Raw genomic sequence first — 6000 nt, forward strand, 5'->3', positions numbered from 1 at the left:
TTGTCTTTTTTAAACATCAGCTTCTAAAAAGCTGCACTACATTAGAGTGCAGTGAGAATGAGCTGAAAAACATAAATCAAACTCAGTTTCTACTGACACATGAAAGAAAGAATAAATAGTCTTGTCCAGCTGACCATCTCAGAAATACACAGCTAATTTCCTATGCTTCACAGAAGCTATAGATAGTCAGACATCTTGCCTCTGAAATCTGCCATAATCACTGAATAAGTGGTTGTGATTATTCACAGCTGCGTATAATAGAAAATGCGAGGTGACAAGGGTGGCAAAATGTCTTCACCACACATTAGGGCCTGGAAATTACCTGATCCATCATCAGGAGTATTTAAAGCTAACAGCAATGCTACATATTCCCTGTGGGATGTGTACATATGAGAAAGACATTATAAAACCTGACACATGGCAAACACAGTTTTTTTCATTCAAGCGGTTTATTTTTCTGTTTATATCTCAGTATACCAGCCTTGGGCACAATAACTGAAGAGGCAGCTATAGCGAGATTCTGAGAATATGGCTATTCTTAGAGAATCCCTGCTGCCTTCAAGTAATACCTGGACACATGCAGGTAGAAGATGTTGCTCAAAACAAAGAGAAAAAACTACTGTCACAGAATTGTTCCCCTCAACAGGTAGACTGCTACAACATCTGTGCTATTTGTATGCTGCCAAGTTGCTGTACATGTCAAAAAGCCGTCAGCTACAACGTGCAAAGAATTAATTTAAATTGCTTCCCAGTTCCTGCGAGTCTCATCAGAGTGTTAAACCCCTACTCAAAGAGGGTAAACGTTAGACAGTGTTTGGGTCTATTTATGCAAGCTGGGGGGAAAAAAATCACTGTTTGCATACAGCTTTAGAGAATGCAAGCCAAACAAGAGATTAATGCACAGGGACGTGGTGTGAATATCATGAAACAGAAGGGGAGGCAGGGAGAGAGGCAGTGAGGGAGGAAAGATACAAATGAATGGGATTAGAGTGACCACAGAAAGATGACTCCCTGATTCAAATGAAATAGAGAAAATCTGTTGTAGGTGGGAAAGTAGAATCAGATTAAGAATCCGATGAATCATACTTGTGTTGAAAGAAACTAGATTGTTGGCTGAACCTGTAGGTGTTTTCTGAAGACCCGTGTCATGTTTACTGGTGCAAATAATCCCTAAAATTATCTCACCAGTAAACATTGCAGTGGTGAGAACAGTTCAAAGCTCTCTGCCCTCATACTGTGCTTCAGTAAACATGTTGTATTTAGCTGACCGCGGACCAGTTAACTCATTCCTTCACAGGACTGCTGGGAATTATTACACAGTGGGCTACATTTTAGAGGCGGCACAGCAACCAGCACAAGCAGTGCTCCAAAAGTTTGGCATTTTTTGCTTTTGGTACGGTGCCAAACGCAGGTGGCAATTTCATTCAAATGAGGGAGCACACAGCAGGTAGTTGGTATTTTGATGGAAAATGAGTGTTGGGAGTCGCACTGAGAATACAGTAGATTTCTCAGCACCATGCCTGTGTCTAGAGCAAAGACACTATGCTGGCAGGTGCACCCGTTTCAGATGTTATCTGCCCATTATATGGCCATTATCTGTGTTTTTTAGCCTCATAGATATGGGTTTGAAGGAGCCTGCCACACCTGCTATTAGGTTCAGAGGCCATTATCAGCCCATTAAATGGCCGTTTGCATATCCAACGCTGTGGAACGTTGCAGTTTTATAAGGTTTCACTTTCCTTATGGTTTGGCTCAAAAACGTTGCGGTTAGGTTTAAAGATATGGTAGCCTACATCAGTTAAAACAACCATCTCTGATTAAAATAAGTCAGCGCTGTCTTTTGGTTTCACATGGGACACAAACCCTGCTCTCTTGGTTGAAAGTCCTGTGTTTGTTTGTGTGGTAGGCTCCTTCTAACCCATATCTGTGATGCCTACATCCACTGATAACAGCCATTTGATGCCGTGACAACAGCTGGCACTTTGGTTATTTTGTCAACAAAAGCAAACTAAATATGGCAAATTTCAAGCAATTATGGAACAAGTTCTAAACTTGTAAATACACATTTTTAAATAAATACTTAAACCAATGGCTGTAAATTAAGATAGACATCATGTTTCCACTTTCACCAACTGTACAAAAATGAAGCCAAAATATCCCAAATATAGCTATTGCTATCTTGTGCTGGTGACGTCATTGGATGCCAGAGTCTGTGCAGTGGCAGTCTCCAGGGTTTTAAATTCATGCCCAACCACCTGTCCGACCAGTCACGAAGAGCACCACTGATAGCAAGCACATCGACTGACACACACACATCTGTCAATTATGACATCAAAGCCCCTTTTTATAGCATCAACTAACTAATTAAAACCAAACTTAGTTGGAAAAACAAACACTTGAACATACATTAACCATCAAAAACCATCTTTCGGAGAAATTTATTTGACTTGTACACTGACTTTTTCATTCGGCTCACGTCCCATCTGCTAATATGGAGGGGGCAGGGTTTACAACCTACACTGCAGCGAGCCACCAGGGAGCAATCAGGATGTTTTGGCTTCAGTTTTGGGGAGCTGTAATGTCATCCATCTTTAATATACAATCTATGTCTCCAACCAATATATGCATTTCAATTACCTTTAAAATTAATGTTTAGTGTGATTATAGCAGGTGTTACAACACATTCTGTGACCACCTTAAAAGCATACTGATTTAGTATTGTGAGACTCACAATTAAAACACAAACGGGGTTTTAATTGATGCAGCAGAATCATTGTCTTTTTTATTCCAGACATTGTTCATCCTCGACAACACCTGATGCCTACACTACCCACGATGTAACTCAACTTCCAAAGGTTTCAGTCGTGCGCCTAATGTAGCACACAGGGATGTACCTGAATCCCAATGTGTTATTTGGGAAAGCACAAGTAATGCCATGGAAACAGATACTAATTTTACTCCAAGTTGCTCATTATTATTTGAGGCAAAAATAAAAAACATAATTGACATGTTTTTTTTCCCTTCAAATCGATTCATATCATTGTGGATGGCCACAGGTTGAAAATGCCTGTTCAGTTTGCAACACAGGTCTTTGATTTCACTAACTGGAGCCTCTGGCCTGCAGCAGAGGTTTGAGCAGCGGGCTACAAAGGTCTGGTGAGATCACATCTTTTAAACTCCACACCCCCAGATTCTTTTCATTTTCAAACTTGTTGTCTTCATCCCCGACTGAAGCTGACTCATGCGACTTCACACAGCTCCCTCTGGAGACACAAAAGACTTTATACATTTTTTATATATGCAGTAGTACTGAAAACAGATGTGATGTGTAGGTGGAATTCCCCCTTCATTGTATGACTGCAGGAAGTGCTGTTGTAAGGATGCTGTCGCACTTTAAAAGTAGCTTTTACCATTAAATTATGTTAAAGTTATTCAGGGTCTAAAGGGGTTGCAAGAATGCTATATCCAAGTACCTGACAATATTTGATGCAGGTACAGTAGACTCATATTTCCTCATGGCGAATGTCAGGAACAGTGACCTTTTTATTGTTGTGCTTCTAACGACCTTTGGCAGTTCAGCTGGTCAGTTTATATAAAAAGGTGAGATAGAGGCCAAGTGCCTGACAATATTTGGATGAAGATTTTTATTCCTTGCTATAGTGGAGTCACATTTTCTGATGGTCTGTGTCAGAAATTGTGACTTCCAGGCATGTTCCAGACTTCTCACTTGTAGAAAGTGTGATAACATCCCTGCAGTCACACATTACAATGGTCACAGAACACGGAGTAACAGTCTGCGCTGATCTTTAAATGAATACCAGTCATTCTTAGAGCATCTGTGGCCCACAGCTGCTTTATACTGTATGGAAAGTTTCTCCTTTAGTTCACTAAATCCCTGCAGCCGCTTGAAAGCGAGACATATATGCTGATAATTCTGATTTGAATGGTGCTGCCACACACACCTCTACACACATCAGACGGGTCAGTTATAACTCAACATCCAGATGGAAGATTACCAGGACGAATCAATCCTCCCCCACATCACTGGCTCCATTCCAACTATTTTAAAAACAGCGACATTTCATGTTTTATTCTTAAAATGCACAATGTTAGGGTTTCATATTTACTACAATATGATCCATTTACAATGTGAGATACAGGAGATTTAAGACTCAAATACCAACCCAACCCATTCTCACTCTCAACACGTAAAATACTGATGCTTGGCCAGTTGCTCTTAGTGTAACATACCAAGACACCCAGGCACCCTTTAGCATTTTTATAAGATACACTGGATCTTGTCATTATTTGACGCTCTGAACAATGGCTGTAGTGTACAGAGCAAGAAAGTCAGGATGGTGGATAGGTCAATCAAACACAGGACTGTCACCTTGGAGACCACTGTTCGTGACCCGCGTGAAATGTCACGTGACATGTCATGCGGTATCTGACATTGCAATTGTAAGAAATTTAGGCTATTTATTTTAACCCAAACTTCATCTTTTTTTCAAAATCTAACCATTTGCTTATGTTGCCTCAACCCAGGGGTACAGAACCTGCGGCTGCGGAGCCATATGCGGCTCTTTAGCCCCTCTCCAATGGCTCTCTATGGCTTTGAAAAATAAAAAATAAAAAAATAAATAACAAACAAACACCAAAAAAAAAAAACCCCACACACATGAAAATGAATAACAGTTATTGATTTTTTTTTTCAACATTTCAATTTTTATTCATAATTGTTGTAGGCCTAAAGAAAATTTTACATTCTCCAATTGTAAAAATGTGTAGCCCATGCACTGAATTTAAAAAAAAAAAAAAAAAGTTAACATTTCGTCAACTAAAATGTGCGTCACACGTCTACGGCCTAGTACCTTTTCTTCTAAATTTTGGCAAACTTCATCAGCTGTGGCTAGTCTTGAGTCTCTCTTGCCAGGCTAGCATTGGATTCCAAATCCATATAAATAAAGGTTTCAGAGGAAAATAAAGAATTTAATCGTGAGTGGACAGATTTGTTTGCTTTCACAACCAATGCTGCAATGTTAAAGTACCAAATAATCATAAATAGCCACTGCAGAGGAGCCATTTCCATATTTTTAAGTGCTCATTTCGACCTATTTTTATTGTTGATAGGGTAATTTAGACTTAAAATGCAGTGTTACCGAAGGCTCCAAGCAGATTTGATTTTAATTTTATTTTTTTATTATTTTTTTGTCAACGATGGCTCATTTGATAGTTAAGGTTGCTGACGTCTGTCTTGATCTAACAAAATGAACCTACATTGGCTTAAGTTTATTTTGCGGAAACTGACATGCTGTCCCTGAATGTCCAAAACTGATGATATAGGGGTACGTAGAGTGTCATAGTTTGATACACAGAACCACTGACCAAGCTCTGTTATTGACGTGTTGAGAGTGAGAATGTGTTGACCAACCACACCAAAAGGAACCACAACAGCTCGTGCACTCGATGATGCCCACACAGCAGCTGTTAGCTTGCACCATTAAAATCGAGCCCTGCATGGTGCAACTGTCTTCAGCAAATGGAAGGGTAAAGCTCATAAATAATAAGTCATTATAGCACTTACACTATATGCACATGATTCCATTCTACCTGACCTGGGTGCTGCATACTGACTCAGTGGTGAGAAAGGCAAAGCAGAGACTGTTTCACCTCAGACGCCTGAGGGAATTGCAGGATTTGAGGAGTTTCTACTCCTGCGCCATTGAAAGCGTCCTAACAGGGAACATTGCTGCCCAGTACTGAAACAGCACTGGACAGGACCGCAAGGCCCTGCAAAGAGTGGTCATTACCCCACCCCCAATCAAACACATATTTATTACGATTCCTACTCTATGTAAAATCTTTTTAATGCACAACTGGAGGAACTGGTGGGATTTCATTTCACTGGACTTGTACCTTATATGACTACATGTGACAAACAAAACTGATAGATTGATTGATGATTAATTCATTACTTTGAGACAAAAATCCACCAAAACC

Source organism: Epinephelus fuscoguttatus, linkage group LG11, assembly GCF_011397635.1.
Source record: "Epinephelus fuscoguttatus linkage group LG11, E.fuscoguttatus.final_Chr_v1".
Lineage (NCBI taxonomy): Eukaryota > Metazoa > Chordata > Actinopteri > Perciformes > Serranidae > Epinephelus > Epinephelus fuscoguttatus.